Raw genomic sequence first — 25,268 nt, forward strand, 5'->3', positions numbered from 1 at the left:
TTCTCTTCACATTCAATTGCTCCCCAGAAGAAGGTCAGACACAAGACTACTGTAAATTAGCACAGTTCCATTGAAAACAGAGTGTCACACCAGCTGAGGGTTTGGCTCAATAGCTGCAGTTAAAGGAGTGTATTTTTGTCTCCATAAAGGCTGAGACTGGCCTAATCAATCTGTTGAAGCAAGGCCTAAGGAGGGGTCAGAAAGATTTTTTTCTTCTTGGTAACCTTTTAAAATCAAGCGTGTTCTGAGCTTTCCAGCTTATTTGGAGCCAATGGTGAACCGATGATGAGCCAATGGTGGTGGAGGTTTCCAGCAGTCACACCAACCTCCATGTGCGAGTCGGGCGAATGCACCAGGTCTCAGTGCAAGAGCAACCACAGGAGCAGCCATCCCAGCTCTCACACACAGCCTCGGTATGCCCTGACCAGCCTCTGTGCTGTTGAGGAAGAGACAGCTTTGAGCAGGCACAGGATAACCTCTGCCTTCCCTTGGTGCTCTCCTACTTATTGGTAGTAAATGGTATGTTTAAGCCCTGAAGTATATTGATAAGTGAGAACAAGTCATGTCTACTGCTTCCACATACCCAACTGTGTAGTCAGACGTCCTCACCCACGCGTGTTTTGCCTGAGGAGTTTCCACTCTCTCAGCTGACACCTGGCCACACAAACAGTTGATTCAGTGCTGTCCCACTGGAAAGGGCAAAAGATACTTTTATGAAAGGCTAGGGGGAAAGTGGTAAACCTCTTGGATCACATATGTTGCCTGGAGAATTTCTTCATCAACAGTACATCCACAGCATGACGTTCCCCAGTCCTTCCTCTTCTCCTCTTCCCTCTATCCCAAAATTTTCATCCCTTCACTAGCACCAGATAACTGCTTATCTGGATGAACTTTAACAATGAGGTAGAAATGTTAAATGTTTTTCCCCAGATCACAAGCTGGCTGTGAATGCCAGGCCAAACGAGCCCTCTCCTAAAGCAGGGAGCTAGACAACCTTCCTGTAATGCATTCACATTAGGTATTATATTTTGAGTAATTCTGCTATCTCTGAAAATATCCAGCCTCTTTTAAATCTTGCCATACATGGACAGCCAACAGGGACACATGTTGATTGCAAAGATGTCCCTTTTTGTACAAAACATTGCAAGGGAACGTCTCCCGTAAAGCATGTATCTCCAAAAACCAATGCCTGGGAAAGGCAAAACCCCAGAGCCTGGTGGGATGTTTAGGTGAGCAGCTGCTCACTGCTGCGGTGTCCCACCCTGGCAGGAGAAGGCCAGGAGAGTATACTGGGGAGAAACAGAAATCCTGTGCACAGACAGCAGAGGAATGGTTTGAATGAGACAGCCCTGGGACGACTGCACAAGTTTTTGGCTTCCCCCAGGGCCATCAAATGGCGAGTGCAAGCCTCTGGAGCCTCGTACAGCTGAGCTGAGATGAGAGGAATTTTTCAACACCCAAAGCTGGATCAAACCCTCCTTCCTGCCTCTAGTTCATAAAGCTTTTTAGCTTTTGAAGGGGAGAAAAAGTGATCCCAGATGTACAGCCCTAATTACATACTTAGATGAAATTGGATTAAGGTGGCTGCTGCCTGTCCTTTTCCTCTGAAGATGGCTGGGACTGGCGAGGGACTGTGGGTCGCTGATGCTGGGGCACAGACAAGGGGGATTGGACCCAGCACTGCACTCAATGAAAGCTCCAGCAAAAGTTCCCTTCCGATTCAGGACCTGGCTTCTAATTGTTAGGGTCATTATCTTAACCATGGAGTAGATTTGTACTGTTTTTCTAAAATCTGCCCTTCTCCCCCATGAAGCTATGTGTGGGCATGGAGGGAGGGTCTGCTACAAATTGATCTTCCTAGTGACACAGACATCTTCCTAAAAAAAAAAAAAAAAGATAATTACCCAGTAACAGTAAGCAGGGGCACAATATGCATCAGTACTTTTAATGTGTTTAACATATGTCTAGTTATTTTCATTTCCACTAAATCAGTCCAATGTCATATATCTCTATCCTGCCTGCCTCACGCCCATGTGCAACACATTTCAGTCAGCATACGTGAAACGTATGGGAACTGTGTTTTCTTACTGTAAGCTGAATGGCAAGTCACCGTTGAGCTGCTTGGTGCAAGCCCACAGCTCCCCAGGGGACTGCGAGATTGCTGACAGCAGGAGGACGTCAAGCCAGCCACATGGATCTGATACGGGTCTGACGAACATGCAGTATTGGGGTCCCCCTGCCCACTCACAGCCGGATGGTATTAGCAGGATACAAATCAGTCTGCTCTATGCTCCCTGTCTGAGCAGGATTTTCTCAAAATGAATATTTATGGTGTTTTCATATTTCAGATAAACCCCTTGAGTCTCATAATGTTGTTTGAATCCAAATGAGGCTGATGGCCACGGCACAGTGCCCTACCACAAAAACCAACTCTTGCAAATCTGACCCAGTTCATAGAGGTTTAAAGCTAAACCAGTGCAGAGGCTTGAATGATCCTGTGGTCACTGCCAGACCAGCATGTTGATGGGCCCCCTATGGAAACGTGGGCTGGGATCCACAGCTTCAGGTAGGTGACCTCAAGGCTACAGTTGTCAGTTCCTCAAACATAGAAATAACTCCTCCTCTCACCTCCTAGTCACTTGTTCTGATATATATTTATATATTACACACCGAAGAAAGGTGAGACTTCAGCTCAGAGAAGCTGTTAGTAGAAGTGGGTGTGTTGTGTTGGCTTCTTAATATTGCTTCAGTGTCTGTTTTGATGCTGTTTGAAGCACACAACTGTCAAAAATGCTGCATTGGAGAAAATTGTTAAAGTAGAGACGAAGACAGAGGGGTGAATTACTTTATTGAAACACAATCTAAAGTTCATAGGAACAGGGTTTGAGTGAGAAAAATTCAAGCGTCTTTGAAGGTTGCACTGCCATCACACTCATCCCTGTGGCAGCTGTGTCTTCAAATAACCTCTTGTGGAAGGAACAATAATTCCCTTCTGGTCAAATATTCTGTTTTACTGCAACTATCCAGATAGCATAATAGGGGACAAAAGATAGTCCTGAGAGCCTGAAGACATGTAGCTAATGGCAGTGGAATAGTGATAGAAATTCAAGAGGTTCTGAGTTTCTAGAATTAAAGAAAATAGTGCTGGAAGGGGCCTTTGGAGATCATTTAGGACAGGGTCAGAGCAACAAATGCTGATCTGAAAGGCATTACAAGGTGTTTCACAAAACCATTGGGGGAAATAAACCTTCCTCCCTCCTGATATTCCCTGGCATCTGAGAAAGCAAGCAAATGCAATGGGCAGCATTACAAATCACTAAGCAAACTCTTAAAGGTCAGCCTAATTTGTAGTTGGTTGGAAACGGGAACCACTGTGGCTCATGAACTTTTTTCTGGAAGTTTCATTGAGCTAAAAGCCACCAATCTAGCCCAATCTCCTGCCAGACTGTAACCACAGCTAGGCCAGTCATTTCCTTTTGACCTTCCCAAGTAACTGCTGTAGCTGCCCTCTGTAAACCCCCTCCGGGTTGAGCTGCCTGTGCACCAGGGAGCAAAGCCCTGCTCTGATATGACACAGCTGCATAACCTTGACTCAGACTGTTGAGGAAGAGCTGTGAGAAAGCCTGTAGAGAGATAGGAAAAGTAAAATTACTGGCAGAGGTAACTGTTGAGATGGGACTATACATAGCTCAAGGATTCAACAGGGAAAGCACCACCATGAAATGTATAAAACCCTAAAGCAGAAAAACAGCAAACAAGCAAAAACCCAGGGAGGCTTGTGCGGAATTGTAGGGTCGCTGTGTGGAGAAGTCAGTGTTGTCGGTGCCAGCAGAGCCGATGGAAGATGGCAACTGAGCAATGCAGAAGAGGTAGTTCCCAGGAGCTGCAAAGGCCAACCCAGCCCCTCCTGGCTGGTGCCTGCCTGGTCAGCTGGCACTCTGGATGCCCTATCAGGGTGGGGGGCACACCGATGCTTAGCCTAATGGCTTATTAAATCCCAGCTATCTTCTCTGTGAGCCAATAAATTATTGTGTCATGCTCCTAAGCTGTGTATATTCTGCTGTGCCCAAAAAGCTGACCCCAAGGAGGGGCTGTCACCAGGTGTCTCCATTCCATAAGTGGAGAAGAGGAAGCGACCGGGGCGAGACAGGTCTGGTGGGCTGAGCTCCAGGCAGGCGCCGAGGTTCAGTGTCAGCCCCAGCACCCGGAGCGTGAGCTTTGGGAACCGGGGAGCGCGGTGCCAGCGCTCTGCTCTCCATATGGCTCCCAGCCTCTGTGCGCAGAGCACAGGATAACTGTGAACACCCAGTGGATTTGTTAGAACTTCCCCACCTCAGAGGGGTGCATTGTGAAAATTAATCAGTTTGTGTTTGACTTTTTGATTTGGCGCTCCCTCAATAACTTCTTCACACACAAACCCACAATAAATTAATTAGGCCTATTTCTCTGACAGGCTGTTAAAGAAGAAAGAGAAGAAGGATGTGTCTAAGCTGTTTGAAAGACAATATTGGATATATACGCCAAGTAGCAAAAGGCATCAGTAGCTCTTTAAATTCCTTCACTCTGAAGCTCTGATGAACAGAAATAGCAAATGAATGGCTTCCAGAAATGATGGGAAATAGTTCTTGTTGCTGTTTGGCTTGTGTTTCTCTTTAGGGGGTAGGGAGAGCTGGAAGGGGGGGAGAGCTATGAAAGAATTAGTTTCAAAGAAATAAAGTATGTTAAACATATTTTGAAATAACTTACTCGATTTGCAAAATAGGGTAATAGAGGCCATGCTCACAGCTCAATTTATGTATATAAATATACATACATGTATATTGTGCAGAACACAAAATAATTCCATCTGGAGAGTTGAGTATTGTCTTGCACAAAAGGCTTCTACTTGAGTCATTAATAGTATATTTTATTAAAGGAAAATTGGCTTCAAAAGTGGTTGGGAATTGTGGGAATAAAATTGGGATGAAAGTAATTATCCCCCTGCCCTGTCTCTTCCCTTGTGTTCATTTTTCTGTTCCAGACACAGACAGCAACAGCAGCTCCTCTGTCTTCTGTTCCTTCCATGTTTGATCTTCTGCCTGCGCTTTCTTCTGCTGGGTCCTGGAGCCCGTAGGAATGAGGGTATTGTGTCCATACTGCATGTGATGACATGTGTTTGAACCAGCACCAGGGCAGCCTGGCAAGATGAGCTTGAAATCCAGCGGGACTGAACAGCAGGCCAGGTCCCTGCTGGTGAACAGCTCAGCCACTTCTTTAAAACCCTTTGGGGATAAAAGATGTGGGAAGAAAAACTTGAACCTGCTGTGGCACCTGCTTTTTTCCTCTGCCTAGAGGCTTGAGGAGGTCAGGGATGTAACAGGGGTGAGCATGTCAGCCTGGTCAGGGACTGCAGCACTTCAGTATAAAATAGGATACAGAGGCGTTTCCCAATGCGGGGAAGCAATCCCAGAAGCCCCACATCAACATGGATGTGCTGAGTACTGGAGAATGGTGGATCACCCCGAATGCCTTTGCAAAGAAGTGGGAAGCAACAGGTGGCAATGAAGGTCCTCCTGGGCTGCATCTGGGCGAGGCATTTTGTGTTGAGCTTTTGTAGTTCATCTTGGCAGCCCTGGCCCAGGAGACAGCCAACGTAAAGGGACTGAAGAGCCATTTCCTTTAGAATTCAAGAAGAAAGTGAGTGCAGTTCCTGGGTGGTAAAATGTCTCTGTGGTTGAATAATTAACTCGGAAAGGCTACAGAATGTTTTGCCTTTAACACAGCTAACCCCCTTTTGCTTTTAATCAATACAATGACTTACGGAGTGAAGTATCTTTCCAAAATGTCTGCCCCATAGATGACTGTTCTTTGCTGAGAGGGCTGGTCATGAATTCTTGATGATGGTGGCTTTCATTTCACCCAAAAAACCATCATGTGTCATAATTGAGGCAATAATTAATGCTTACTGGGAATGCTGGATACTGGTTTTAAACAATAAAACTGTAAACCAATGGAGCATAATGTCACGTGGAAAAGACTATTTGGCTCAGCAAAAAGCAGGGAGGAGAAAAGGAGAGACAGAAAGAGGAAGAGTTCAACAGAGAGACAGCAACTCTTACACAAGGCTCAAACTGAGAGGGAAGTGGGAAAAATCACTTTTCCTCTTGTTAAAATAAAGTAATCCATTCAGTTAATATTAGGTCAGGACAAAAGGTCAGGGATCTTCCTGTTGTTAAACATTGCAGTTGGAGCACAGTATCATAGCTAGGGGGAATATACAGCAAGTATTCCAAGAAAAAAATAATCCACTCACAAAATTAAGTAACAAACTAATAGAATGTGTGTTAACTTAAGTGTCAGTGTGCACGTCATTGTCTCTGCACTAAGGGGTATTTTTATTCATAGCACAGTAGTACCGAGAAAATCAAATGAGATCAAGACCCAATTTCTCTCACTGCTGTACAGATGCACAGTCAGAAGTAGCCTTTGCTTGAAACAAATGCTCCAGCCACAGTGTATAAAAAGACACTCAATTTTCTCCCTTTTACAGGTGGATAAAGTGAGGCAGAAAGGCACCGTGGCCCCAATTACAGAAGAAATCAATAAACATTTAGGAATCAAATACCTCGGTACCTTACAGATCTGGCCTTGCATGATTTGCCTAGGGTTAAACAGGAAGCCTACGGCAAAGCTGAGAATTGAATCCAGATCCCCGGGATACTCAGCCAGAGCCTTTTCCAAAACCCAGCTTTATATGTATATGTGTAAGCCACTGGAAACTCTAAGTGAACTCTCATTATGTCAATTAATTTTTACGTAATTAAATAAATCTTTCACAAACATATGTGCGATATTAGCTCCTTTTCTATATAGAAAAGAAGACAGCTATGTGCACAGAGGGACGGGCTGGTAATTAACTATAGTAGCATAATCATTGATCTAAAATACAGCAGCCCAGTTTGCAAGGGCAGTCTGCACAGCTAGAACTGCATTCAGTTTTGACCCTCTGTGCATGGAACAGCTGGGTAATCTAATGCAGCCAGGGTAGCTCTATGAGATCCTGATTATTGAGTGATAGGAACTTGTTTCTCCACAACATAAAGTAGAAGCTGATAAAATGCAGCAGGCAACCACTTGCAACCATGTGCCACTTGCAACCAATGTAGCCTTTATGTGTTGTCCGCAAAGGAATTTTGCAATTGTCACCACGCCTGGCAGAATCAGGTTGCTCTGGGGCCAGAGCTGTCAGCCAAACATGAAGCTGGTGGCTAGACAGGGTCTGGAAACCCCCATGGTTATAATCCTGCTCCAGACCATCCCTTGAATGGGGAAGCCATTGAAGGGGTCTATTCCAGGGTCTTCTTGTTGTGGAAGTGAATGGGGGTCTGTTTTAGAGGGTGGTGGGAGAGACTAAGAACTTGAATTTTCTGTCTGGCCTCCACTTGATGTCCCGCTCCTTTAGCTGCTCTCCCTGAACGAAACTTGGATGCCACTTGTTATAAATGATGAGAGTTATGGAGATGCAGGTTGTGCTAAAGATCTACTTAAATTATTTATAGGTTATACCTAATAAAAAAAATGGATGACAACTGTAATGTCTGGTCTGAGCATCTACACTCTGCCTTAGGATTGAGCTGAAGACCTAAATCTTCACAGATTTTATGGGCTGGAGCAAAGTCCTCTACCCAGTCTCCTCTGAACTGATTCAGAGAGAGTCAATCAGCCCACAGGAAGCATGAAGCCCTATACCATGATGGCAAGACTGCTCCTGATACCTAAAGAAGAAAGTCCACGTTCACTTTGGGAACTGCTAACTTTACTGTAGTGAAGGCTTGTTTTCACTGTAATTTACACTCAACAAATGCAACTGAAGTTAACATCATCATACCAGGACTTGAATCATGAGCAAAACCACATCAGCATCTCATGATCTATGTAGCTTTGCACATAAACTTTGCTACAGCTATGAAAAGCCTGCATGGCTCTGTACTCAGCTCATGTGTGGCCATACAGTAACAAGCACACAAAAAATCTCCAGAGCATAATTTTCCTAAGCAAAGTGTAGGAATGGTCTTCATGCCGGGACATACAATTAAAGTACTTGTAGGTGCCAAACTGGTATTGTTGATAAATGTGAAGTCTAGACCCCTTCACATGTGGCAGTAACCATGTTCATCAGCTGTGTGAAAGTAAGGCTGCAGATTGATGATTTGAGGTTTTCTCTTGTGTTAGGTACTAAAGAGGGGAGAAAAAAATTTTCAAACCACAAAAATTTCATATTGGATCCTGGAATATTTGCTTGCCTTAAAATAGATATTAGAGACTGATATCTTAGTTAACAAATAACTATAAATGCAAGAAATTGGGAGAAGCTTTTTCCAAAATCTCCATCTGGCTGATTCCATTCTTCTCCCTTCCTTTCTGACCTTTCTCATACTATGCTAAATGAACCTTCCCATTTCTTGGTTTGGAAACATCTTCCCACATGTGTCACTTTTTTAAAACTCCAAAATGAAAATGAAGAGCTATAGCACTCACTAAAACTTCAGTGTAACTCCTCTTCTCAACTGATTTCAAAGGCAAATATTCTGTGCAGATCTCCTTAAATGAACTGTCAACAAAGTATGCTCCGGGCAGCCAGAATTCAGAAAAGTCACCCAGCGTGCTGACTGGGGAGTAGAAAAACAAACCAGGGAGCCGTTTCCCCAAAACAAGAGGAGACGAACCTCGTCCCACTGGAGCAGCTCTGAACGCTGAAGGTTTCCCTTCATGCCTGGCTGAGGAATCCAACCCCTCACCTCGCTAACTTCGCCCTCGGAAAGGTTATCTTGCAATCAGAAATGTTGCGTTGCGTGACTTGGATCCATTGTTTATAGAATCGTCTAACTGACTTCATATGTATCTGGTCCAGGGAAACTGATGTTATTAAAACACAACACTGAGACATTGAGCTCCGATAGCAGTTCAACATGAACAAATAAAGCAAGAGTTTTCCCCAAAGTAAAGCAAAGCAAGGATCCCGGCCTTCGTGTGAACTGCAGGGATGAAAGGAGGATGTGATACCATCATCTGAACGTTGACCTTTTCACTGTTGTTTCTTTTTCCAGCTCCGAGCCCCAGTCCTGGGTCTCTCCCACTCTCTTTTATCCCCTCAATCCAACTCTAGCAAACCCCTGGAGCAGGTAAGCTATGAGCTGAAAAGGTTTTTCTCATGTTTTGACTCTATTTATTGCTTTTGCAGCCTGGTCAGAGAAGTGCCTGGATTGTTAGTTGTGACCTTTAACCCCCAGTATCAACTCTGTTTGCAGAAAGTTCAACAGCTATGGTTGAACGGGCACATAAACTGAAAGGTAAAAACACACGCTGCTTTGCTGTAGTTGTGAAGTGTTGATATCTCATCAGGAACATCTGACTATGGTTTTGTTCCATACACTTTGCTCAATATTAATATCAGAATTTCTGGAATAAAGTCTCTGTTATGCCTGATCAATATGGAATAATCTCACTGAAGTCTCTGATAGTCCTGCCTTTGGTTACAGAGATCTCTAATAATGGGCACTGCAAATATCAGAGAAAACCACAGTAAATCCTTAAAACGCTGCGTGCTCTTATTCTAGAGGAGTACTGCCCATGTAGCTGTACTGGAAAATGGAGAAAGTTTGATGTTCCACAGAGAGGTGCCACAACTGTTGAGTGAGAGCTTTTGGATGACTGAAGAATTTGGTTTGATAAGAATAATTCACTGACATATAACTAGGAGCTTTCATCCAGAGATCACAGAGCTCTTAGAAATGAAGGGCAAGGGAAATGCTTTGGGTATTTCAGACACCAGTGGAAAGCAGACACTTTTGGGGTGTAATTTTTTTTCTAATGGCACACAGCAGGAGTAAATAATAGCCTGTGCTCTGCCTGTACTGCAGAAGAAATTTCTACAGCAGCAATATGCATTAGCCCAGATGAAACCTGGCCTATGTATTTAGTAGTGCTAATACTCTCATTCCCATGAAAAAAGGGTTTTTCTTAATAAGCACAGGTTTTGCCTGTGAGTCAATATATTGTCACTAGATTGTAGAGGTTAGCAAGAAGTTAGGGCTACCAAAGGGAATAGCAGCACTGTGCTTGCTTTGTGGCAATTGAACTTTGGTACTCAGGGCTGCTCTTTATCCCCATACCACTTTAAAACAAACCAAGCATAAGCCCAGTCAAGACTGAAGATAAAATGGAAACTTTCCAAGTCAGAGTCCCCTGGACTGAAGAATGGAGGGAAGAAGAACCATCCTTCTGCATTTCCAAGTCCATGCTACAGTACAGGTTAGACGGAGGGCACAGGGAGGGCAAGGATAACCCCCACTGTTTAGTGTAATTTTGTGCCCAAGAGCGAAGAAGAGTAGGATAGGTGAAGACACTAATTTTCTCTTAGGAACAGAAGCTACTCTGAAAAGTCGGCTTGCTTCTGTGCTCAAAAACAGATGGATTGTAATGGTAATAAATGAATTAAATCTTTATCATCTGGCAGCAAAGCCAAGAGGAGAAGGAAAACTAAGCTCAAAGGGTTAGAAAGGGACTCCACATTCCCCATAGAGGAAACAGATGTAAATCTGGCAAGCTGTCATTTGGAGATCCAAGAACTGTGAGTTGAAATGAGGTCTGGGTTATTCAGTCAAGTTTATTGTCAAGCTCAATGGTAATCCTCATTTTAGTGTACGAAAGATTGCAGTCCTGAAATGTCCAGAGGTCGTTCTGCACCATCAAGCGGTTATCAGAGCCCATAGAGTGACTACTTTGCAAACTTGTTTGTGTTGTGGTATGACAACTTTTTAAAGTTCCTTGTTGCTGGCTGATGCACTTGCAAAAGACAAATGTCAAGATTTCATATTGGTGGGGCTGCAAATGGCTTGATGCTATTCCAACATTACTTGAGAAGTCCCACTATCCTATGGAGAGAAAAAAAAAAGCCTGTGATTTTAGTAAATGAAAAGGCATGCTGAGAAATGTGTAGGATGTGGAAAACCAGTATGTCAAATCAGTATTTCTCTTAAACTCACCACACCAGGTGTAGCAACACCTTTATTAAGCAAACCTTCTTAGCTTCTTAAAATGTACTGCCATAATTACTTGTGCTCACAGAAACATGCACCTTGGTCTCTAGCCTTCCCCCAAATATTTTGCCTCAATGTTGTTGCACCTTTGTACTACACCAATAAAGAAGTTAGGAGGATAATTCTTGCCTCCCTTACAGGAAAGTATTAGGAATTCCAAAGGATGCTGAGTTAGTTGACCAGATTAATGGGATTAAGATACAGAGATTTCTTTGGGTGCTTACAGAATGTCAGTTCTTCACAATACCCATTAATATTTATAACCATTTTTGTAGGTTTCGTTGTTCTTGTATTGCTGCCTATACATTGACAGGATGCTGGGCTGGCAGACCTTTGGGCTGGTCTTGCCCGGCCACTCTTATTTTTATTGCAAGTGCTTGGAAATTGCTGCATGAGAGGTGCTGGTTATCTACTGCTGCAAGATGCCTTATTCAGTCCTGTGGGGCTGTGGCAACTTAGAGACTGAAAACAGTTAATCCAGCTCTCATTCACTCCCTGCCGCTGACTGAGAAGCCTCCCAGGAAGAGTACCTACACACACACACGTGTACGTACACACCCCCACCCCCACCCACCCCCATCCCCGAGCAAGTACCCATGCCATATTCCAGTCATGAACACCCTGCCTGTAAGGTAAAACTTAGAGAAAACAAAAGCATCATTTAAGTCCTATTTCAACCCTCTGAACAGAGCAATGGGCTGGCCTTCTACTGCCTGAAGGTGGTATCACCCTTCTTTCCTTTACCTGTGATTCTGCAGCGGGTCCTTGTATATACGTGCAGGAAGTCAAAAGGAAACCGATGAAGGGCTCACAGCAAAGCCTAAAGCATTCTTGGAGGTAAAATAATACAAGGCTCTCCAGTCTGGCAATAGCTTTGGCTTCATATGCTGGTGTCAGGGAAATGATGGTTCTGTAAAAGCTCTTGAAAATGTGGCACTGGGAATGCTCCAGAGACAAGGATTGCTTCTGCCAAGGTTTCCTGGGCCTCTGGGGAGGGACGGCTGGGCAGTGGCCATGGACAGGCCGTGCCTTTCTGTCTGGAGGTGAGGAAGCTCTCTAACATCTCTGCGTGTCCATGATGCACAGGAAAATCAAACACAGATTTGGTCGATCAATGTTTCACTTGGATCTTCACTTTAGTTTTATATCAGTTAACTGTGGGAGAACCCCTACCTTTTCCTGCCAGAGATGCTGAAAGAGGACAGGATGACCATTGTTTCTCCTCAAAGTTCTGGTCTTCAGACCAGAAAAGTCTTTGAAATTAGCCCTTTCCTGTAACTGAAATTGTTCTGACAAAACTGGAGCTTTCCAAGGGTGTGTGTGTGTGTGTGTGAGTTGCTTGAGAAAATACTGCCTGAAATCTTCCCCAGGAAGACAGCTGTTACCTAAAACTGCCCAAAGGGGACTGTGCCTCCAAATGGTCCTTGTTTGTCTTCACAAGCGCATCCTGTCTCCCCTGAGCTGAACCTGGCTGTCACTCAGAGCCCAACACATCTCAAACATTATTTTGCCAGGGCAGGAGGGGGCAGGAAGGCTGAGGAAGATACAGGAGGAAGAAAGAGCTGTTGCTGCCCTTCCTTCAGCTCACAGAGCAAAACAGTCCTCTCATGGCACCAGCTCCTGTGGCTTGCATGCCCGGCAGTGATGGGGACACTCAGCAGCAGACAGATGTCTGCTCCCATCAGCATTAGGCCCAGAGCTCTCCAATGACTATATGTATTAAATACCCTCTCCAGGCTATTCCATCTGGGCAAAACAGTGGGTGGTGAAGCAAAACCAACATCTACAATGTTTAAGTTGTATAACAGACCTTTTAGTGTAAACCGGGGCTCTCCTCCTCACTTCCCCTTACCCTGCACTTCTCTTCAAAATTGCTATTGTCAGTCAAACATTGTTTTTTTTAATATTCATGCTTTTCCCTCTTTGACCTGGTTATCTTGGCACTCAAGGCACAATTGCTTGCCAAGGTAACTAAGTTTAATCCTGGATCAATGCACCATTCCCATGTGTCAAGCTTCAGAGAAAAAAAGAGGTGTAAGAGAAATTTACTGAATATGCATTTTAAAATATATATGTTTGAAAATGTTATTTCATTAAACAAGATGGTCTCTAGGAAGAGTTTGTGAGAGGAAAGGCAGTTTTTTACCAACAGGTGAAGATGCTACCAAAGTATCTGGGGATCTGCTACTATAGCCTCATGAAGATGTTGGCACACTGTTGGCCTAGCAGATAATCCTACATCAGTGCTGTCATCCATCCCAGCATCCATGGAGCTTGACCTGACTTATATCCCAGAAGTTGAGGCTGTAGTCATTCACTCCAGTGGGGAACTGCAGAGGACACCAGCATTTGAGGCTCCCACGGTTTTCCAAAAAAATAGTTTTTCTACAGACCAGATCAATATACTGGATAAAGCACATACTTCTACGTAGGTCAGGAGTGAGTCAATACAATCTGTATTTGAGGAAACGCAAAGAGCAGGCTAGAGAGAAACTCAGGGGAGGACAAGATGGTAAGTGAGCTTGACTGAGCTTCTTCACGGTTTGCTTCACTCATTTAAAGGGCAGTCATGGGTGACCTACCCTGTGCACGGTGTGGGGTGCATTAGCCCATGGGCTGTCTTACTGCCACTTACTCCTGTTGAAAGGGCCCCAGGTTACACCTGGGGGGTTAAACCAGCCATCAGACTGCTTCATGCATCCTGCGAGGAAATGCTTCCCAACATCTTATGACTCCTAAACCTCTTGAGGCTGCTTCTTCTGACAGCCCCTACTGCTTCTGACCATCTCTGAGGAAGTGAAAGCTGTTCTCACCATGCACCCTTCAGTTCAGTTAAATACCAAACAAGCTTACACATAAAAAAGGCAACTGTCTTCTGGCAAAGTGAGGGTTTAATTTCTTTGTTATAAACTTGGAAACAAAGTTACAAAAAAAGAAAAAAAACAAGTGAAAGCAATGAAATGCTGACTAGTAACCTGCCTCCTACCCATCCCTTTTCCTAGCTCTCAAAAAGGATATGCCAGCTGTAGAAGTACAGGAGTCATTTGGAAAACACTTATTTGTTACCTTTAGGAATCTAACCTCCTTGAAGCTTTACTTATCCACGCAAGCTGGATAAGTAAATAAAATTGACCTTTCAATATTCCATCCGAAATGCTATCTTCCTTTCAGTGATGACTTTTAAAGCTAATTTTGGGGGAGCTGTTGACCTTGTCCCACCTATCCCCACTGCAGGAAAAGCCTGCCCTGGGCAGATGTCCTCAGGGCTACCTCCTCCCTCGCTCTTCAGCCAAGATGAAACTCTCTTATTTCTCAAGCCCCTCCTGTCTCCAAATGCTCTTCCCAACTCTTCTGTCCAACAAGAACATAACTGCCACAGAGCAGGACTGTGGTGATGATTTTGAGTCGGAATGCTGGGATTAAAAACCTTTCCAGTAGTGAGGGTAGCAAAGCGCAGCCACAGACTGCCTGGGGAGGCTGCAGAACTTCTACTGCTGCAGTTTTTATGGAAAAAGTTGGACAACTGTCTGTCAGGAATGCCACAGAAATAGCCTGCCTTCCTCTGGCACTTGCGGTTGGACTGGATAATCCTTCAAAGCCTCCTCCAGGCTACTTTTTTATGGCTTACACCTGCGGGCAGTCTCTTTTTTTCTCTTCCAGTCTCATGTGATGGCAGTGAATCCAGGAGCATTTTGCCTTAAGACTGACAGAATGCATGTGAAAAAACCCCAGTGTTTATCTGGCAGGAGCACATTACAATATTTTCCTGACTGGTGCAATGCCAGTAAACCATATATTGTAAGATGCAACCATTATGCATCCACCTTATCAAACCCACAATCTCCAGGTCACCATTAGCTCTTCATAAAGACCCACACATGACATGTTAATCATGTGGATGACAAAGCTGGCCTTCAGAGTGTTTTCAAAGCCACCACCATCTCTGCCTTTTCCTGAGTTTCAGGGCTAATCCCATCACATAAACAAGGTCTTCTCACTTGGCCCTACCAAAGGACTCCAGCCCAGCACATTCAAAGTATATTCTCAGGAGATTGAGTGTTGCTCCCAAGGAATCTGTTGTATTTCGAACACCAGGATCAACAATTGTAGCAAATATACATTTACGATGTAGCCCAATATAGATTTCCTGTCTTCTTATTTATTCATCTGCAAAACTACAAATAAAACAGCCAAAAAATCCTAACCTGAAGTTTGTAAAAATTATCCTGGTTTGCTGGGTTTAAAGGCATGGACAATGGAAAGAGTCCAGCTTGGTTTAGAAACTACAAGTTCTTCACATGCACTTGTATATATGAACATATGTATAGGTGTGCATATAAAATAAAGGAGTGCTGGGAGGAGGTATATACATGTAAATATAAGAAAGAGGAAGGGAAGAGGTAGACAGAGTGTGTGTTTCATGTGCATGCATTTGAACATACATACATTCATGCACATTCACTCCAGAGAGAGCAAGTTAAAAAGAAAATACAGAAGTTAAGCTTATAAAGGAAAAAAAATTGCACCTTTGGGGAAATGAACATGTTTATATGAGTGAAACATTAAATGCGATACAGGCGGGCAGTCCATCGATAAGGGAGTGGTCATCAAGCGTTTTAGAAAAGAAACCCAACAGAAAAGTGATGTGTAAATGGAAAATAGATAAATTTAACATAAGGCATTCCTGCTTCCAGACTCGTGTTAATAAAGCAGCTATTAGGTGGAGACACTGTGGTGATGCCTGAGTTGACGTGGTTGTTGTTGGTTTTTTTCATTTCTTGCAATTAACGTCTTGCAACACGTTAATCAGTGTTACTTGAAAAGATTATGTGGGTTTTAAAATAGCAAGAAGCAGTAAATTTTAATGGCACGTCTCAATGCTGTTCCATTTAATTTCTATATGGAGCAATATTAAACCTCTAATAAATAACCTGTATCTAAAACAGTCTCCCTCTCTCCCTTTTACACACACACGCACACGCACAAACACACACACACACAAACACACACACACATGCACGCGCACCAGCTCCAACAAATATCTTTGATGTTTTTGCCACAGGCTGGGGGAAAGATGGCAGAAGGAAGGGCTGAGGTGGGGTATGGGTCAGACAAGGACCATGTTCTAGAGGGAAGAAGTACGTTTCCTCATTTTTTTCTTCCCTGTCTTTATTTTTTTTTCTATAGGAAAATATAGTTTAGGGAATATTGAATGAAAATCACACCTCTGCCATGGGCCAGCACAAATCTCATTTTATGCTAATTCCTGCTTAAATTTTAGCAACTAAAAGCCAAGATAAGTGGTACTTGAGCTATTGTCAACTTGGGGTGCAAGATCCAGACAGCGCACACTGGGACATAAATAAATAAGGGATTTCACTTCAGGCAGACATGCAAGCTGAGAGGTTTCCATTCCCTGTTGGGCCCAGGCATACCTAGATGACTTTCCTTTAATAAATGGCACAGAGACAATGTGTACAAAGGCAAAAAAGGCATCATCATGATACAGCCCCTTGTGATATCTTTCACATCTCTGCCCCAGCTCCCACCTCTGACCAGCTTCTCGAGGATAATCCTCCCTTGAAGTCCCTTCCTTGTGATATTTTCTTTTTCAAATGCTGGCAACCCATCTTGCTCCCCATGTGCCCCAACCAGCCCCTGGATAAGAGGGGACTATCGCTTTCTGACACAGGCTGTAGAAGGAGCAGCACCCCAGTGCCTACCCCAGCCCCAGGCATTCTTCCTCCTGCTTCACTTCTCCCCCTTGTTTTGGCCTCCAGCATCCCAGTCAGTCCTGCCTCCGGTGTTTTCTGATGGGAAGCTCCTTGGAGCAGGGAGCAGGGCAGTTCAGCTCTGTGCTAGGCACTGTGCCGTGCCATGTGCTGTTTTGCAGCCCTGCAAATTATTATTCTTTATGAACAGTGGCAGTCTGTCTGCAAGAGATCTGGATATGGATTAAAACCATCTACTTCTTTAAACACAGCAAAAAGAGCTTGTAGAGAGACTCACCCCTCCAAATATTGTAATCAATCAACACAGGCTGGAAAACTGTAGGAAGCAAGAGGGGAAAAAGGAATTGGAGGAGAAATTTGGAGGACAGAAGCAAGGATGCTGCCTGCTTGGCCTGCTCAAGTGGGTGGCTATTTGAAAGCCGAAGGCTATAAGTGGGAAATCCTAGATAAACACAAGGGTGTATTTATACCTTCCTCCAAGCCGGCTGACACAGGTGCTTACCAGACATGGGTTACCTGGGTGGCCTGAGCACAGGGCCGCAGTGCTGTGGGGGAGGCAGACCACCACAGGGAGCTTTGCCAGGACCGTACACCTCGTGCGCCATCTGCAAGGTGCATATTTGAAACGTGCTGCCAGTCCATCAGGTGCAAACTGCAAGAGCTCATTTGAACCTCGATAGCTCACTTCGGGAAATAATTCACCATTATTTTTTTTTTCCTAACAGTGATGCTATTCCCCCATGCCCACAGCCTGATTCCTCATCTGGCCCTTCCACATCTGTAAGGCTGTTGTTATTAATGCCATAAATCACAGTTAGTAATAAACAGCAGAGAAGCTCTGAGAAGTGGGAGTCCGATTTCTCCACCAAGGTGGAAGCCCCAAGGTTCTGGGTACTTCTCCTGCCCCGGTGGCCGTTGCCTCCAGCTCCAGCTGCACAGGGGCTTTGTGCGTGTGGCAGCATCTCCCAGCTCCTGCGCTTCCCCACCAGGCCCGTCTGTCTCTGGGGGATGAAGCTGTCACTGCAGGAAAAGCCTTCAACTGTTCTTGTTGGCACCCTGGGGTTGCTCTATGCTTACCAGCCTCCCATCACACTATGGCGGGTCGGGCCTTTTTTTAGCTCTGTGTGTGTTCAGAACAGAGAAAAATGTTTCCACTTACTTTTCCCCCTCCTCTCTTTGGAATATGAGGCACACACTTGTCATGCTTAAAGGAGTGGATTTATGGTTGACTCTGTCTCTTATCTCCCCACAGAGCTCACTGGAGCTGCTCTCCAGATGGGACAGTATTACAAGCTTCATCATATAAAGCCCAGTTCAACCTACAGCCCAGATGTTCTTTGTTCCCAGAAATATTCCTTCCCAACAGTAAGTAAAAGGGAGATGGTGCTGGTATGCAGTCTCCGCTCCTTCTGTGTGCATCGTTTGTTTATGGGTTACACACCCCAGCCCCAGACAGCGCAGTCACCTCTCCAAAAGCCACTGATCAAGCCTGATGCCAGGACTCTGGGCCCTGGGCAGTACAGTGCTGGGGTGTGTGTGGGAGATGGCGGAAAGGATCCAGCAAGTCCTGCACAGGCTCAGCTACATTTGCAGACTATGCCTAATGTGAAGAGTGCCTTCCCCTTTCAAGCAGCAGATATGGGGTTCTCTTGACCCCAGGCCAAACTGAGGGTGCAAAACAAAGCTTACTTCATCCAATTTTCAGAGGGGAAAATGTAGGATTTTGCCAATGGGAGGTTTTGGGGAGGAAAACCACAGCTCTCAAGCAAGTCCACTGATAGCAGCAGCGCAAAAACAGTCCTGCTGGCAGGACAGCAATAACCACCCATGCATTTGCCACAGCATCTCCCGGATGTGCTCTGCACAGGGTTGGGGAACATACTGATAAGAACATCAGTGCCCTCTCTGAGTGAAGCCTCCTGCTCGTGGAAGGTGGTTTCCCTGCTGGTGACCCTCTGGCTGGACTTGGGGAGCTCGCTGCAGGGGATGTGGAGTGATGGTGCTGCTGCCTGGGCGGGCGGGCAGGCTGCCTGGAGCCTGCAGGATGACCTGGCTTAGCTGCCTGCACTGTCCCTGCTCAGGCACAGCCCTGCAGCTGCCCCTGCACGGCTGCCGGCAGCACAGTGGGGCCAGGCTGCCCCAAGCCTGGCCTGCTGCTGGCATCCTCGGGGAGCTCGCCTTGCCTCGTCACACTGCACCCAGAGTGGGCAGGCATGTCCTGTGGCAGGGGGATCAGCCCCCCGATGAAGGCTTCATATTTATGCAGCTTTCCCCGTGCCCTGAACTTTGCCTGTGTCTCTGGCAAAAGGGCAGCTACCCTAGGTCAGAGCACTGCCTCGAGCCAGTGCAGGGAATCGGCTTTCAATTTCAGCAGCGACTTTCCTTCCCTTTTTTCTCTTATCCCTCCAGCCATCACAGAATAATTCCCATCCCTATTAGTTTATCCCCCTCCCCCTTCCTTTCCCTTCCCCTTTGAAATCCTCCCGCCTGTCCCCGGGATGGAGCAGGGGGAGGCGGGGGGCGGCGGGAGAATTCCTCCAGATATTACACAAAAGCCTCATGTATCCCCAGTGTCAACCCCAGAGGGCGGCTGAGTAATTTAATTAAGGCGAAGGGGCTTTTGTTTTACTTGCTTTCTTTTTTGATTTTCTCAAGTTTAAGACAAGAAAGAAAAGAAAGAAGGAGAGAAATATTAGCCCTCAGAGGAGGCGCAGCGATACAAGATATCCCGTCTCTGCTCAGTCTCTTGCTGAGGAAAGACCATGGGCCTGTCACCCAGAGTGCGCGGGGCTCCCCAGCCTTGGACGGCTCCCCTCCTGCAGCGGTGATTTAAGGGACCGGCATATTCCAAGAATTAGCATGTATTCTTCTGCAGACAAACACATTCATGCTGTTCTCTCCATCTACCCCACCCTGCTCTTTGTCCTCCTCGGTATCCGTCCCTTCACGTCTGTCTCTCACCCTCTCCCACTGCCCTTTCCCACCTCTTCCTTCTCCCATTCCCATTGCCTGTCCCCTCTCTCCCTCCTTTCCTCCTCTCCCTTTTCCTGTACTCTCTGCGTACTCGCTTCCTCCCCTCTCTCCCCTCAGCCTCCGCCTTCCTTCTCCCCGCTGCTCTTGATGAGGGGGGAGCTTAATTTTTTTGCCAATAAATAACGTCTTCATACCTCAGCCTGATGTTTATTAATTGCAGATTTATCACATGTCTGACAGAGGGCATCCATATCGGGGTAGGCTCAAATGTGGGAGAAAGCAGTGCCTCCTTTCAAACATCGCGACAGGCAAAGCATCAGCCCACCCGCGTGCCAGTGGTGGCAGACCTTTTCTTTTTGTTTCTCGTCTGGGGAAAAAGAAATGGTGGCATCGGGGGGTTGGAGGCTGTGCCAGGTTCAGCTTCTTCTCGTCACATTGGGGCACCAGGACATGGGGACATTATGTCAACCCCATATGGTGGCGGAGCCTGCTGGCAAGCCCCATCCAGCAGTCTGTGCCCCTGAGGCCACTTCTAGTGCTGGGCCCCCAGCTTTGGTCCAAGCCCACAGGGTGCTGGAGGGTGGGGAGGTAGGCTCACAGGGGAATGAAGCCCTGAGGAAACCAAAATTACCCCTGGTGCCAATTTAATGTTCACCTCCTGGGCCATGGCACTCCCGGAGCCGAAGCCTGGGCCCAGTGCCCCACCTGGAAACCCTCCTGCAGCCAAAGTGCATGCCCTGTGTCTCTCATTGGTGTGCCTTGAGGAGAAGGTTGAAGGTCTCACGGGGCATGATCCTGCTGGAGGAGAAGGGCTCTCTTCTCCGGAGCCAGGACGGCCACAGGGTCTTCCATGAGGCTCTTGTTTCTGACACCGAATCCTGTTTGAGTTATGAGCCGAACAGGCCAGTTTATTCATGGGAACCCGCTGTGCTGCCACCCAGACCTAATGCTCTTACGCATGTGCCTCAGCCCAGGCACAGGGACCAGCCCAAACTCATGGCTCTGGGGGACATGTCCTGTGCCACCGGGGCCAGCTGCAGACTCCTTGCCGCTGCCTCCTCACCACCAGCTCTCAAGGGGACGCTTCCCCCCACTGAGGTGGCAAAGATGTTTTCGGCACTATCCCTGTGTGAGCAGAGGCACTGATCGCTCACCCTCAGAGCCACGGCGGTTCCCTCTGCGGGAGTGATGGCAAAAGCGCTTTGGGTTGGGTTTGGCTGGCCACACGCCCCTCTCCTCTGTTCCCACAGATCAGCAGCCCTCACAGCTCCTTGCTTCCCTGCTGCAGAGCTGCAGCTACAAGGCTGGCTTCCAGCCCTGCCCGCCCTTGCTCGGGACCCCCAGCCCTGCTTTCCCGCTTCTGCCATCCCAACACGCACAGCTAAACCTTCACTGTCCTCAAAGCTTGGGGTGGGGGGGTGGTGTTTATTTATCTTTTGGTTCATAATCTCTCTGAACTGTTCACCCTCCCGCTTCCCCCTGCTCCCGTTCCCGAGGAGCCGCGTGCGCACCCTGGGAGGGGCTCCCCTCAGGCCCCCGCCCGCAGAGGTTAACACAACATGGCGGGACTGCGCTTAATCCCCCCTCGTGTCGCAGCTCCCCTGAGTCAGGCGTCTCACCGGCCTCAGCCAGCTCCACGTCTGCAGCAGCCTTCCCTTACTGAACGGGGCATACAGACCAATTAGTCGTTATACAATAGCTCTGGATGGCCAGGCAATGGAACCAAGGGCACTTGCTCCAACTAATAGAGTCTAGAATTGATTTAACTCCAGGCAAAAAAAGCTAATTCAAGCTTTGCTATCTCTCTGGTATCTCTTCAGACAAAACAGGACAGGTTTTTTTAGTGCCCGTATTGAATGAAGCCGTATACATCAATACACACTAGTAAAAGCCCTCACTCCTAAACAGAAAACTGTGATTCTGAAATGACAAAAATGTGTATTTTCCTTGTGTTTAGCCCATCCGTACAAGAAAAGGCCCTCGCTTCCAGAAAAAAATGTGCTCAGCGTAAGAGGCCCTTTTCCATGAATAAGGAGTTTATTAATATAAGGAGAAGGCCCAGGAGCAAGAGATAGCACAGAAGAAGTTTGGTTCTGGGGAAGCAAAGGCTGAAGAGTGTGTGAGGGCATCTGCAGCCACCGAAATGCATAGCCCAAAGAGGTCGGGGCCTAGGAAGGACAGAGCCAGACATAACAAGTCTCAGCTGCAGAGGAAGAGAAAGCTACCTGCCTGGAAAAGGAGTGAAGGGCCGCAGGGAGCCACTGGCTGGGCCCAGGGAACAACCAGGGCACGCCGGCCCGGTGCCCCGGCTGGGGAAGGCCCCCACAGCTCCACTGGGGTGGCATCAGCTCACGTCTCTCTGAAGCCATCTGCCTCCCCCCTGAATATGTGCTGCAGACGTTGTGCTCCTTTAATCTATTAATGAGCTCTTCATATGGATCTTGACACAATTAGGAAATACAGACAAGAAAGAAGCTGGAATTTTCTCGAGTGGCTAACTTCTTATAAAAGAAACCAGGGCTGGAAGATGGCAGAGACACATTTCCTACAGTACATGATGTTCATATAAAATGTGTTCTTGGCTCCTCTCACACGTCGTTTATCCCGTCTATGAAGCAGGAGACAGAGAAACGGCACATAAAACTGTCCACACAAGCTGGCAGCACTGGAGGCCTTATATCCTGCTAGCTTGGCTCTTGTGGCTACCACGCTGCATGTCTGTAACCCTTGCTGTTCGCTGCTTGTGCACGACCCTCAGCCTTACAGAGGCTGCCTATCCAGTGGTTTCAGCTGAGATCCAGGAGTCAGAGCTCCTCCGTAGTGCCATCGATGGGCTGTATGAAAAAACAAACCACTTAACTTTTGTATTGAGTAGAAACAGGATTAGTATTCATGCTGGGTTGTTTCTTTAATTAACGGAGCCGGTCACAAATACTAGAACTGGTTTGCAATTAATTTTGCAAGTTAAAGCGCTGATTTTCTCTGTTATGATTCATGTTGTATTGCTCACTTGTTGGGAAAGTTCAGATTAGGATGAGATACACAAAGAAACACGCAAGTCTCCAGCATTTTACGGATTTTAACAGCATACATGGAACACTGAAAAATTAGTACCAGAAGTGGCTTCATTTTTTGGCTAGTGATTACTCTCTTGCTACAAAGGGAAGCTCTCCAGCCAGGGAACAGCAGCTCTGCCCCCGGCCTTGATCTGTCTCTCAGTGCAGAGGGTGATAGTACACATTATGCTTCCTATAGATAGAAAACTTTTCCTCGCTATTTGGAGAGATACCCTGCTGAGCAGCTCTTACTGCATCAGTCAGTGAACATGACATCATCCAAGAAGGGCAAAACACTAATTATCACAATTTCACATATCGCAAAAGTTTAAAGAACTTCTGGTGGGAAGTGTGAAAAGATCTGGAGGCTATTGACTGATTCATTGTTATGGAAGGCTTTGGCAGGGCTGTAAATTGACAGCATTAAAAAAGAAAAGCTTTTTAAAAAAAGAAAATAAATCAAAACAAGAATTATATTATTCAAGTATGTGACCCAAGTAAGAGAATGATGGGAGGGAGATTTGTCTTCAGTAATCCATGATTCCCTTAGACAAGCCTGCCTGGGGAAGTAGTTCATTAGGAGAGTAAAAATAACCCACCTTTTGCTGCTTGCTCCCTTCACTGCACCTCTCTCGTCCCAAACCCACTTTGCCTTTTTAAAGGGGAGAAGTAACACTGGGCTTTTGCTGCCCCCGAGCCCCAGCCAAAACCCAGAGAGGAGCAGCGGGATGTAGCTCTCACATGGCTCTTTTTCATCTTGGCGGCTTGGTACTTCTGACACAATGCAGAAGAGAGAGCACAACCTTTCTGGGTTCCCTCTCTATCTTGGCACTGCAGCCAGTAGGCACGTGCCCAAAAGCATGCATACATCTTTCTATGAAGTGAAGCCATAGGAAATACGTCAAGCCGAATAAAGTTACACTGTTTGATTTGCTGCCTTTATTCAAATAATTCCATGATCTGCTCCTCCGACGCTGGAGTCAGTCAGTCATTTATCTCTGACCATTCCCATTAATCACAAGGGTATGTTTGGTGGGCTGTGGGGCAGATGGGGGGCCGGGAGGGAGGCAGCTCAGCTTGCTGGAGAGCGGGATGGAAACACTCGGCTCCCCAGTCTTACCACTGCTGGTGCCACTGCTACACCACAGCCCTCAGACTGGGCTGGAGGATTAGGAGAATGGGGAGAAGGGTTTGGGGAGAGCGCTGTCTGTGGGAAAGCAGAGAGCTGGCAGTCAAAGCTAGCACATGCACTGCAAAATGTCATCCTAGCTCTTCTCCCTCCCTCCTTCCACATACCAGCTTCCCAGAGCACTTCAAAAGGAGCTGGGGCCAAGCCAAAGGACCCAAATCAGAAAGAAAACAGGGCATCTGGCACCCACTACCTCTGCTAAGGGCTCCCTTGTCCTTTGTCTCTGAAGAAGAACTGTCACACCTGCAAGAGCCAAGCATGACACTGGACTGCATTTAAGAGTCTTAAGTATTTAATTTTACAAGGCATCATTTTCTTCTGCATGCAAAGTAATGTGCAGCAGTTTAGTCAGACTCGCTCAGGGTGGTCACCTCGCAAGCTGAGGTCCTGCAGGATGCCTTGCTACTGCCAGGTGAGGGGCACGGGCCAGACCCACACGTTCCCGTTGCTGCAGCACCTCCAGAAGGTCCCAGTCCTTCCTGCAAATCCCCCACCGGCTGCCCCACTCTGGTTCCTTCACTCTGCGTATCTGCTCTGGAGGACAGGTTCTCCTTCTGCGGACAGTGAGTTTTGGAGGGTTCCTGTACTCTGGATCTCAAAGAGCTTCCCAAATTTCAGAAGCTGAGCAAAGTCCCTTTATAGGGCCAGTTTTTCAAACAACTGGCAGCTGTAAGCACACGTATAAATCCCTGCATATAGTTCCTGAAATTAGGCACCTTGAGCAAATATCTTCTCAAGCCAGTGGACAACAATAAAAAACCCCAAACCCTAAAAAATGACAATTGATTAAAAAAAATCCCTTCAAACCAATGAAATGGAAAGGAAACATTAACTTTACCAAAGTGCCTTGACTATAGTGGTATTTTCATTCTGGTTTGCACACAAGCCTCCTGTTGATATACTAGGTCAGTAGTCATATATTTCTCTCACTTTGTAGTGCAGAACTCTCTGAATGAATCTGATATTAGAATTGAGCTTTTTTTTTTTTTTTCCAAATGGTAAATTTGCTTAGACAGCTTTAGGAGAATGAAAGGACTGACAAATACGAGTCAAGATTTGATTATACACTCCAGCTTAAGAGCTGGAAGCTAAAATACTGACTTTTCATAAAAGAAATTCTGAGTTTGCTCTTTGAAATATTTTTTTTATTTCTTTTAACGGTAAATTTTTGAAGTTTAAAAAAAAGAAGGGAGGTAAAAAGAGAAGACCGCATTTCAGTTTGTCTGAAGCAGAGACAGAC

The sequence above is a fragment of the Aptenodytes patagonicus genome, chromosome 7, assembly GCF_965638725.1.
Source record: "Aptenodytes patagonicus chromosome 7, bAptPat1.pri.cur, whole genome shotgun sequence".
In the NCBI taxonomy this organism is placed as follows: Eukaryota; Metazoa; Chordata; class Aves; order Sphenisciformes; family Spheniscidae; genus Aptenodytes; species Aptenodytes patagonicus.